The sequence below is a fragment of the Artibeus jamaicensis genome, unplaced genomic scaffold (genome assembly GCF_021234435.1).
Source record: "Artibeus jamaicensis isolate MK-2021 breed Jamaican fruit bat unplaced genomic scaffold, CSHL_Jam_final contig_432, whole genome shotgun sequence".
Classification (NCBI taxonomy): domain Eukaryota; kingdom Metazoa; phylum Chordata; class Mammalia; order Chiroptera; family Phyllostomidae; genus Artibeus; species Artibeus jamaicensis.
In genome coordinates this window covers 9,864,123-9,876,837 of record NW_026521828.1, presented here as the reverse complement: position 1 = coordinate 9,876,837, position 12,715 = coordinate 9,864,123, and positions in this window count along the sequence as shown.

Below are 12,715 nucleotides of genomic sequence, written 5' to 3'. Positions count from 1 at the left end.
CTCCGGCCCAAGGAAGGGACTGGCAGGCCTCGGAGAGCCCGCTCCTCCGGGGCGCCTACCGCAAACCTTCTCCCCGCCGCGTCTTATGACCTTGACGCCACCGGCAATCCCCGCACCGGACCCCTTATCTAAATAGGGCTGTAAATCAAGGACCTGTCAGGGCGCGGGTAATTACAGGAACTCCATAAAAAGGACCCGGCCGGCCGCCTGTTTATATTAGCGCGGTGTAAAATATTCTCGCTGTCTTGGGGAATCGCGTCGCGCAGTAACGCGCCATAAATCAGCCTGCGGGCCATTTACCCCGCAGCTTGAGCGCGCAAATCCTTTAAACATTTCTCTGCCGCATCTAAAGGGTGTCTAGGACTTTTCAATCTGACCCAGCCTGCTCCCCGAAGCTGAGGCCAGGGAGCAGTCCTGGCGGCGAAGAGAGAGTAAGCGGCTCGACGTCTCCTCTTCGAAGCTCCTTGAGCGAGGCCTGGTTGCCTTGGCCGAGTGCGGTAGTCGCAAGTCTACTAAGCGATCTTGCCAGGACCACCGGGAATCGTGCCCAGAAAGGGGAAGGAGCTTCCCTAAGGGCTCACGGCCAATGTCCAGACCTCTAGGGGCCCCGTATTCGATGGTGACCTCTGTCTTTCTCTTACTCCCTCCTCTTCTGGGACGAAAGGTGATCTTGCCAGAGAAGATCCGAGCTACAAGTTGACACTGTCTACCTTCCACCTCCGGGGGTTGCTGAGCTCCTTCGGGGGAATTGTGCACAGGGTTGTGCATGAGTGCTCTTGTGTGCAACAGGGGCCTCTGACCTAGTCCGGTGCCCTTGTTTTGCAGGTGGCACAGGACAAGCCCAGAGCCCAGAGCACACAGCCAGAAATCAAAGACCCTCCACTGCTAAAATAATCTATTCTGGCTTATCTCCCTCACACTCTTTCCTAAAGGAAAACTAAGGGGGGACGGGACTCTATCCATTCTTAGGTTTGCATCAGCCACAAAAATACAAAATCTATTTAAGGGAGACCTAATGCTGCCCATCGCCTAACGGGTAGCATAAAAGAAGCTTATGGAAAAAGAATGTTAAATTTTCCGAGTCTTCCCAGGGGGCGGGGACCCAAGGACTCAGGGGAGAGTTAAACACGTCTCTCCGCCATCCCTTTCTCTTCCGAAGTCCGTGAATGACGACGTGTTTACACCAGCTTTCATGTCGTCTGAGCCTCGTCCCGGCTCGGCTTCCTCCTCTGTGTATTTTCCGCGGGGAGAGATGTCTGCTTCGGGGCACGTTCAACCTAAACAGAGCCCGTCTGATTGGAAAATGTATTTATTTGAAAAATCGTAACTCACAGTTTTGGTGAAAACGGCCCCCAAATTTATGGGATCGCTCTTGGCGCGGCCCTCGTAAATCAAAAAGCACTGGACAGCCCCTCCCCCGCCGCTCCACTACAGCAGCTGGGGGGGGGGGGCGGGGAACCGGGGACCAGCCCCTCCCTGGCCACCCGAGGCTTTCTGCGGCGCTCCCTGCTTTAATCCCTGGCAGTGCTTAGTCGCCTGCTGGCTGGCAGGTGGATTTCATTCTGCTGCTCTCACGCAGTCCCCTGGCTTTCCGCACAATTTCTTCTGGTCAGCCTCACGGCGATCGGTTTCAGGTGGTCAGTGTTCTGCTGCCTACCGGTCTGTTTTGGGCACGTCTGGTTTTTCCGTTCATTGCCCACTGGCTAGTCGTGTGGCACTCGGTTGGTTGCACCACGGGTCACTTGCTGTTGGGCGCTAACCAACTGATCAGTTGTGTGACGCACTGTTTTATGCCAAGGGGTTTATCTCTGGTCAGTGTCACAAAGGTCAGTTTCACCACCTGCCTCTTGCTTCCCTGGTCAGGGATTTTTTTTCCCCCTTTCCTTAGTGCAGTCTGGATTCTGGGGAGGACGGGATCAACCGACCCCTCTATCTCCCGGATCCTCCTGTCATCTGACCCCAGCTGAGGGCTGGGGAAGGCCAGGGTTAGGGACTGTCCCCAAAGACCGCTGCCACCAGCCTCACAGGCTGGGAAGCCCTGCAGTCCCTGCAGGGCTGCATGCGCTGGGCCTTCATGAGGAACCACGGAGTCATCTTGGTGAACACAAGGGCCGGACCACCTCCCGCCCCTCGCGGTTCAAGGATCATGCACTTCCCGGCAGCGTCCCTCTGGGGACCAGGGCAGGCTGCCTGCTCCGGGCTGGCCGTGTGAGTGCGCTCTCAGGAAGAGGGTTTAAGGACTCACTCAAAACTCTGTGCTCCTTTTTTCCAACTTGGGCAAAGGGGCGCACCGGCCCTGTGCGGTTCTGCGAGAGAAGGGCAGCAAGGTAGCGCCGGGATCCAGGCTGCGCAGGATTCCCAGGTGGTGCGGCGGCGGCTCATCCCAACCTTCCTTCTCTGCTCCGACTGGGTCGCCGCCGGGCACACAAAAATCTGCACCCGTTCAGCCACTGCAGCGGGGAGTGACCTCTATGTGGTAGCATTTGGTTCCAAGAAATGCAGTCAGTTTCGATGGAGAAAATGCAGTTGGATCCACCTAGTCCTGTTGTGAGATTAAGAACCGGTGTGAGGTGGAGTGGGTCAGAATGGTTAGGGGACAGAGGGCTCCCCTCCCACTCTCCTCCCTTAAAACTTGGGCCTGGGAGTAGAGGAAAGAGTCCCTCCTTCTAGGACCTGGGTTCGCCCAGGTCCTGAAATGGCCCTGTTCTCATGGGCCCAGGGACCCACACCTTCATGCCTGAGGTAACGGGAGGAGGGCAAGATATGGAAGCAGAAGTATTACTCTTGGGGTATGTGTTCTTATCGGACCAGAAGCCAGCAGAAGCCTAAGCATTTGTGCACTAGGTTGGGGGGTGGTGGTCAGTAATCTGTGGCTGGCTACACCTACTGGTGAACATTCTGGGCTCCTCAACGCTTCCCGTCTGGGGAAAGACATTCCGAAACTGAGTAGGGGTAAGCATCGGTCTTAATAGTTTAAACAGGACCAGGCTACATCTGTCATCTTTCCCAGAATGGTCCATCGTAAACCCACTTTAAAATTGAAAAACAAAACAAAAAAAAAAGGATTTAATGTTGACACTGGGAAAATGCTTAGCTCCGGCGTTGCTGGGGAACTGGCAGGCTCTGCTGTCTGTCCTCTGGGAGAGACGTTAAGTGCCTCGTGTTTTCTGCTTTTTTCCATTGAACTTCCAAATCTCTCAGGGGTCTTCTTTGTCTCTTTATGTCAAGGAGTGAAGGCCTTCTTACAAAGTCAGGGATGGCTGAAAGGGCCTTGGCCGGGGACGGGGAAGCGCCAGAACACAGAAAACTTGGCAGGCGGAATCTCAGTCCTTCCATCGTTGCCTCAACCTTTTTACCAGCACCTTCCTCTCAATGTCAGCCTCCTGCTGCCCTCTGGCCCCCTTTCTGAAGCCGAATTTTGCTCTGGAGGGGAGAGACAAGAAGACACATCACTGATGGAAAAAGCCAGAAATGAGGAAGAAAAGGTGCGGGCCTGAACGGTAGCCTTCAGAAAGGGAAAGTACACTCTGGCTTTACTTCACTGTCGAATATCAGAGCGGGTTCCCTTCCAGAAAGCCTGGGTTCCACTGCCTCTCCCTGGTGTGAACTCCGCTCCCCAGCCACAAGGACACCTCTGCCACTGCACCCACACCGCAGGACGCGAGAAAGACCATTCTATCAGCTTCCCCAAACCATCCAGAGCATGGAGGGAAAAAACAAGAAAGAAAGTCAGAGTGGAACCCAGCCCCAAACTCAAACCTACTGCCGACAACTATTAAATTCATTTTCATTCATGCAAGCAAGGTTCCTAAAAAGTCTGTAAAAAAACAACAAAGGTGGCAGAAGAGAGAACAGAAAAGGAGAGCCTAGAAACCAGAGCAGAAATTAATGCAATTACCTCTTCTCCCCGACCATAAATTCCGCAGAGGAAATCAAATCTTTCTGTGCATGTGTGTGAAAACCAATCAGTGTACCGAGCTCGCCAAAACCCATTATGTCTCAAACTGGGTATCCTAATTGAATGAATCTGAAAGTACCAGGCGACCAGGCATCCACTAAGCCAGGTTTTTCCAAGGGCATTTGCCACGGAGCCAGAGAGGATAAACATTGGTTGGAACCACACGCTAATCAGCCTGCTTGCGGAGAAGGGGAGCCTTTCTGAGCTGGGCGCAGGCAGATTCGTCCTAATATTTTGTATCAGATTGTAATGGAATATTTCTCAGAAACAGTCAAGTGTCTCTCCCAGCCCCTCACCTGACATGTTTCTTGTTGTTTAACTTCAGATCTGACAGATGACGATAACCTGGAAAAGAGAGAGGTTACAAATGCTGAGGCTGGGCAGTGTAAAAGGCGCGTAATCAAGAACTGGGACAGGGCTGTGATTTGTAGGGCCCGGAAGAGGCTGTTATGCAAACCTCCGGCAAGCAGGGCGGCTGGGAATGGGGACCAGCTTGTGGGGAGGGAGGAGTCCTCAGAGTGCAGAGCTCTGGGCTGCTCGCTCTCAGGCAGCATTTTTTGACTTTTTCAATTCATGACACACATAGACTAATTACTAAAATTCTGTGGCACACAAAAAAAATTATTATATATATATATGTGTGTGTGTGTGTGTATATCTATATTTGCCAATCTGAAAAAAAAAGGTGTAATTTTGGCTGTTGTTGTGTTGGCTGTTGTCATTTTTTTATTTGTCAGTCTCCAGGAAAAGAGGTCAGAGCCCCTGTCCGAGTAGTCAGGTACTGTGGCGCGGTGTGCCACAGCACACCTGCTGGAAATCGCTGCTCTGAGGAAGTGTGCCACGTGGTGTGTCGGATCTCACGTGCGAGCTGGAAGAGGCCCCCTCCCTGCACCGCGCTCCCCACGCTCGCTCGCCCCACGCACTCCTGATCCCAGGGGCACCCCGATTTACAGCACCTGTTACAAACATGGAATGGCTGCAATTAGCTGTGGCACCAGAGAACAAAAGGGAGGCGTTGATTTGATTCCAATAAAAGATGGCTGTGTTTGTTTTCAGGAAGGTAGTGCAGTAATTTAAATTTCTGGGGCCATTTTTTAAAAATCGTCGCTGCAGTTCTCTGCTACGTGGGCATCACTGTAGTAGGCATTCATTCTCGAATCTCAGCGGGTATTGCCATCCCCTCGTTGAACGTGTTTCCAGTGCAGGGAGGGGAACATGAACATGTCTGTGGGAGGGGGCGGGCATGGGACCTGCATAGTCAATGAAGATCACTAGCAGATTCTGATGCAGGAGTCATGCTTTGAGACTATGACTTACATGGACATAATAGAGACTCAAGAGTAACCTATTTGCTGATATAAGTCTTTGTCTTGTTATCTATGTGGCTCCAGTGTGTGTGTGTGTGTCTGTGCGCACACACACAGAGACACAGAGTTAAATGCGATACATGTCTACTGCAGAAAACATAGAAAAGCATAGGAAGAAAAATTACAAATTCTTTGATCCTACCTAGGCTGTCTGGCCTGCAGCTTTCCCCCGCTGAATCCTGTCACTCCAAAGGGAGGCAAGGCTCTCGTTCCCATGAGTCCTACCCTTAGAACCCAGCACACCTCTGGCACATAGGAGGGTCTCCAAAAAATACTCACTGAAAAAAACAATCGGCTAAATGGAACCCTGGGTTTAGGTGGTCTCTGAAGTCACCTTCAACCTTCACATTCCAGTTTTCGTTCTTAGCCCCAGGGAGAAAAGAAATGCAATTGCATAAAATCAGATATACTTGTTCCTGGAACCCTTGACATTTAAGCACAGGTATGTTTCTTCTCCGTGTCTTGTCACTTGGTCTGACAGATTTCTGCTTGTCCTATCTGATATTAGTTCAGGGTTGCTTTTGCCTGAGGCAGCCCGGCCACCCCCACGAGCTGGCCCTGAGTGGGGCGGACCCCACCTTGTACGAAAGCGAATCATCAGAGCCGATTTTTGAAGGCTCCAGCAGAGCTGCACACGGCCCCAGAAAGGGGCTGGCGGGGTGTTTGCAGTTCACAAATGTGCGATTCTTTCCTGAAACTGTGAGGTGGACCCGCACCCCTGCTGTCACCACACACAAGCCACAATGACAGCCGTGCTGAGCTCTTACTGTATGCCACACACTGTACACATGTCCCGTTTAGCCCTTGTAGTGACACTGTCAACTCCGGTTTATACCGACAGGGCTCATGCCCCAGGTCACTCAGCTAGGACATTGCAGAAGTGGGATTCAAACCTACATCTCCCTGACTCCAAAGTCTTTGCTATAACCACTATAGTGATTTGTGTGCTGGGGAGGAAAGGCAGTTCAAATGCTGAAAACATTTTTATTTCTCCAACAGTATTTATTAATAATGTACTCTCTTTAACAGGAAACTATGAATAATGCAGTTTTGGTTCACTTCCTCACCCCAGACACTGTATACTATGACTTCTTTCTTCCTGGTACATGGAGGTCATGTTCATCGTTTTAATTGTAGTGTCAGGTGCTCTTCAGTGTGCATGTAAATTGCATGTAAATTGATGACTTGTCATAATGAGGCAGTAAACCCTGTGAGGGAAGGAGTTGAATCTGCTCTATTCACTGATGTATCCTCAGCACTTAGCTCGGTACCTACATATAGAAATTACTCAACAAATATTTGTTGAACAAATGAATCATAACTTGCTTAATATAGACAATTCAGGGGCAGCGCCTCTGGCAATGGGATTGTCCAGAAGCTGATCTTGCACTCCAGCCCTGTCACTCGTTGGGTGCTTAGGAAGACGTGGCTGAAGGAGCAATTGTTTAGGAGGAAAGGTAGCATGAGGAATTTTTTAAATAAAGCCTCACCCAAATTAGGAAAATGGGACAAAATACATTCTCCACATCAGTGAAGTCCCTTGCTGCCTCCTCCATCAGGAGACGGTGGTTTGTGCTCTTAGCTCTGTGTCCCCTCATTGTAGGACCCCAGACCCCATGTCCCTCCCTACGGACCACCCAGTCCCAAAGGTTTGTGTGTCTGTATGGCCCTAAGCTGTGTGTTCAGTGCCAGGGCTAGGCTGCACTTGGCCCAGAGTCAGACCTCAGCCAAGTTCATTGGAAGGATTTGAGGTGTGCATTCAGTCCTTGGTTCCAGAGTTATACCTCACACCTACCTCTGTTGATGCTGTTAAAATGAGCTTCTAGGGAAAAAGTGAATATGATTTAATGTTGAGTAAAAAATGCTGGACACAAAAATAAATACATTAGGGTTTTGTTTTTTTTTTCAAAATAAGAGTTTTTCTTTTTAAGACAAAGCAATAATATGAACCCACATCCAAATGCAAGTGAGAGATTTCACTGGGTTTCCTACAAGCTGCACTCAGGAGGCTGTGAAAAACTGAAACCTGTGAATAGGCACGTGATGGAAGACATCCCAAAATGCCCATTGCTGGTGGAATCATCGGTGGGATTATGCCCGATCTTTTTTGCCAACTTCAGCAATAAAGATAATAGTATGGACATTTATTTGGCACTGACAAAGTGGCAGGCAATGTATTAAGTACTTTGCAGGGATTATCTCTTTCACCTCAAAAGTACTTCATCAGAAAAGGACAAGTATTATTTTCCATGGAGACACCCCAGCTCCGGAGAGGTAGAGCTGTGATTTGTTTCCCACTGATTCTCTTAGCACATCTGCGAAGGGCGGGGGAAAGAGGGGGAGAAGGGAAGGGAAGATGCGGGTGGAATGTGTCCTTGGTACAACAGTTGGACAGAAGGAATGGAATGTCTGAGTTACCTGTTGTCTAACCTGGCGCTGGAATGACCCGGAGCCTACTTAGAAATGCGAATCTTGGCTCCATCTCGGAATTACTGAACCAGAATCTGCATTTTTAGAACATTTCAAGGAATTTTTATGGGCATGCAAGTTTCAGAAGTGTCGCAATGGAAAATAGTTGACATAGCATTCATTTGAAAAAAATAGAATCCATTTGTTCTTCTCTGGGCTAGTACTACCTTATCAGAAATAGGGGCACAGTGGTATCGGTCAGTGTTGTTCAAAGTGTAAAAGTGCCTGTTTCATGGGCTGGGAAAATATCTTAATGCAATGCAATCAGAAAAAAATTATTTATTATTATTGTTCTATTACATTTGTCCCGATTTTCCCACGTTGCTCTCCCTGTCCCACCCACCCCCGCTCCCACATTCAATCCCCACCCTGTGGTTTGTGTCCATGGGTCATTTTTACTTGTTCTTTAACTGGGCCCTTCCCCTTCAGAAAAATTTTAAATCAACGCAACAGAAAATATCAGAGTACGTGTAATAAAGGAAGGGTATTAATGTGTGAAACTTTTATTTATAGTGTGTGGGCGTGTGTTCTGGGTCTTGAGGTACAATGTCAGTCTTATGTAGACTCTGCCAAAAAAAAGAAAAAATAGTTTTAGCAACTGGCCTTCACGCTGGGGCTGGAGCAGCCGTGAAATTCCAGGCTGACGTTCAGAGGTGTGTTGAGTCGACTTTCTACTTCTGATAAATGTAGGTGCCCCGAACAAAATCAGAGTTGGGTGGGTGTGGGGGGAGGAATGTCTCAGAAATTACCTATTTGCTGTCCACCTGTCAGAAACGCAGACCCAGAGAGGGAAAGCCTTACCCAAGGTCACACAGCGACACTGAGACTTTTGCCTTTGGAAAGAGGAACTGCACAACGTCAGGCCCCTCTTTCCCTTTTCGTCCCCACCATGAAGGACTTGGGAGACTGGGGGCAGGGGTCTGGTCAGGAGGCCACGCAGTCCGGGGGACATGACTCTGGAATGTGTCCGGGAAACAAGATGCCTTCTCTTCCAGGCCCGACAAGCCAACAGGCCTACGTGTGGCCAGAAAGGACTCTGGTTATCTGCCGTCCGCCTCTGTTTCGTTTGGTCTGTCAACTCCACCAACAAAGTGCCCAAAACGTGTGAGGCTTGATAAAGGTGGGAAGGCAGGAGGGCGGAGGTGGTGGGACACCGGGGACCAGAGCCTGAGAGGTGTCCCAGAACCTCGGCTCCCACCTTTCCTCTCCAGCGGCTGGGACAGCCAGTGGGACCGCCTGTCTCGCTCCACAGCCTCACCTTCCTGGGGGCTGTGGCTGAGCCCCTACCTTCCCTGGGGGCCAGGTCTTCTCCATCTAAGAAGGACCAGGATAAACTCTTGAAACTTGGATGCGGACTCAGAGGATTTCGACCTGAAAAGAAGTTTTACCCTTCTCCCTTCCGTATTATTTTTAGTGCAAAAAGCGATATGACAGAGAACTTGGGAAAGAGAAAGCGCTTATACCCCTGTCACCCATACTGCGTTCCCGTGGTGACATGAATGTTTTCCGGAATGAGGCTGGAGAGACTGTCCTGTTTCATTTCCCTCACTTTGCACTGGGTTATGACAGTGACGTTGTACCTATTCTTTTTTAAGAAAGGAGACCCTTTGAGATACATTCTAAGCAATTTCGGAGTCAAACGCTGTCTGGGGTCCCTTCAGAATAATACAGGCAGGGGGTCGGTTGGGAAGGGACAAGGCTGGCGGATGCAAGGTGGTAGTTGTCGAAACTCCTCCATCTACATTTTTAAATAAATTTCATTGTTTGCTTTTTTAATTTAAAACGTTCTCTTCACTTACAGTTGACAGTCAGTATTATTTTGCATTAGTTTCGGGTGTACAGCATAGTGGTTAGAAAAATCCAGTACTTTACGAAGTGTTGCCCTGGTATTTCTAGAGGATACTAGAAACCTACCATCGAACAGAGTTATTACAATGTTCTTGACTATATTCCCTATGCTGTACTTTTTAAATAAAAAGGTTTTTCCATATTTTTCTGAAAGAGTAGTTTTCCCCTCCCCTACAAATTCATCTCCTCCTAGAGCCCTCCGGAGGGAAGTCCATGTTGAAGCCCACTCGTCCCTGAGTCCAGGCTGAGTGAGCTTGGCGGCCCTGGCCGTACACGGGTCTCAGGACCGGGGGAGACTCAGTGATGTCTCTGGGCCCCCCAGCTCTTGACAGCTCGCTGGTTTCGGAGTAAGCCCTGGAATCTGGTTTCCGTGGCTTCTCCTTTCGCTCACACACACTTCGCATCTACCCCCTGAAGTGCCGTGTGTCACCCCAGCACCCCGCCCGCACACCAAACCCACACACGGCACACGGAGCCTCCCACGTCAGGGCAGTGCCACTGGCAGCCATCATGTCGTGGCTGGAAGGTGAGGATCTGGGGTCAGGAGCCTGTGGGGCCCCAAACATCTGCCACGCAGCCAGAGACAGTCTGACCGAGACACACGGTGTCCTCTTCAGTCAGCGTCCCCTCTCTTACCTGGGTGTGGGTCACGCATCATAAGCGCTGAGCCCTTGGAAATGGCAATTCTGCAGATCTGTGGCTGTTTAGCCCAAGTTGGACCCCAAGTCTCATGATACAGGGCGACCTGGGGTTCAGACTCACTGAACCCCAAAGTGATGGGGTCCGGCTTTCCTAAGAGACCTTCAGGTCTAACATTGAGGCCCCAATCCACCAAGGCCACGTGCTTGAAATGTGATTTCCAATGCCTGTCCTCACGCAACCAATTATGGGGACACACAGAACACATACATTTAAGGAGAAAGATTTATATGATTTGAAGAGAAACCAGAGTCTAGAACACGTACATTTAAATGTGAGAGGAACTTGAGTGTTGCCCCTTCTGTCTCTTTATTCTGGGGTATCCTGCCCCTCGAATGAAAACTTGAGCAAGGCCACGAGTTTTCTGGTCATTTCAGGTAGTGAAACATCCCACCACCACTTCTAGTCACCAGGTGCAGCCTCAGTCCAGTCTCCCCAAATCGTCACACTTTCAGACGGGACTGAGAGCTGAGCCGTCTGCCTGTGGCCCCTCCACCTGCCAGCTCGTGTTTGTCACAGGTCTGTATGAAGTCACATTTGGGAAGGGGACGTAGTTGACTTCTCTCTTTGTCCTCTGCCTTGTGCATGTACTGGAAGAACTTGTCACACAGTGGTGACCTGGAACATATTTTAGCCAGGGAAGGGCCCGACGGGGCCCCGGGCTCCCAGTGTTCTTTCCAGCCTCTGTCCTCACCCCAGGGGCCACAGAGCAGAGCAGGCCTGCGGAGGCCGGAGAGGTACCTGGGGTAGGCCAGGTAGGGGCTGGGTCTCACTGGGGGGCAGTCGGTTGTGGCCGTTCTGGAATTTGGGCCCAGAGTGGCCAAATCGTGGAGTTTTCAAGACAAGCAGGGAAATCTAGGTTATTATGTAAAATTACCCAGTTCGAAAATGTTTTAAGTTAAAAAACATTTTTTATGATGATTGGGCCAAACCAAACCCTTCTGGGCTGGAGGAGGCCTCAGTTTGTTGCTCTGGGTTAAAGGACTCGGTCGGTCGTGGTTCAAAAGCAAAGCCGCCCTCCAGCCCACAGTTGGCAGATTCCACCTTCAGAGCCTGAAGATGGGGCTGGTTCAGGAGCTGCTTCTGTCCTTGGCCGTGGCTGGTTTCAGATGCTCCCTTAGAAGGAGGGTGTGACCTTATACCGAGAGGTGAGCCCAGGTGACTAAGATCTGCTCACTGCTCTTGAAGGAGGTAAGGGTTCATGGGTGAGATTTGTGTTCGCCAACAGCACAAGAAGAGGGAAGAAGGCGGAGCGTGCATGTATTACACGAACACACACGCCTTTTGTGTGCATGCGTGTGTGCGTGTGCAGGTATTGGAAGGGTGTGACTATGGAGTGGTTCCGCTCAAAGCTCAAAACTGGAACCCAGAAGTTTCAGAGTTGCTTTCATCTTCATTTATTTCCATGTGAAGAGCTGAATATGTTAAATATGAGAAGTGTAAAGAGAAGTGAAATGGAGGTAGTTTTGTCTCCTAAGGATGCCCATGATGTTGTCAAGAGAGACGGACAAGTTGCAGGGTCCTGTGCAGGACGGTTTCTGTGAAGGCAACAGCGAAGACAGCAGACCCCGAAGGGCCGCGACCCGGGCGTCGGCCTCTGCGTGTGAGCCAGGGGACCGCCGTGTGGCCCCCAGGGCAGCCGCCTCGCTCCCCTCATTCTCCGTGCACTGTCCTACTTGTGTGACTTGTTTTGAGAAGCCTGCGCTCCTGCTGTCATCTGACAGTAATAATTATGGAAAAAACTTAAATACAGTCACACAAGTGCCTGCCAAGAAGACTGATAACAATCCAAACTATGGAGCCATTTCATTCCCCCCCCAAATTATATTTGTCAATTACACAGCTATAAATGTTCACTCTAGAAAAATCAGCAAGTGCTCAAAGGTAAAAAAAATAAAAAAGAAAGAGGGAAAAATGGAAATCACTAGCTCCGTATCTAGCATTCACATTCTGGCCATCTCAGCCCCTAAGGACAGCTAGCCCTCCCCACGGGCCAGACCTCTGCCGACAGTGGGAGGCTTCAGCTCTGATTCTCACCCAGGTCGGCACACAGTGATTCACAGGCCTCTTTCCTCCAACACGCTGGGTCGGTGGGGCTGAATGGGGCCTGGGACTCGGGATCAAATGGGCTCCCTGGGAAATCCTCATGTGGGTGCTTTTTGGACCAGGCTCGGCGTCAGCAAGCTGTAGGCCATGCACAGAGAAGGGCCTGGCCCAGCGTCACCCAGCCCGAGAGGCAGAGCCCAGACTGCAGACTGCCCCCACCGTCCTGAGGACTCTCGCCCCTGCAGCCGTCCTCATGCCGACAGATGTTATTATTTTCTTATGCCTCCAATTAAACACAAAATCCTGTCAGCAGGCGACAGGCCTAATG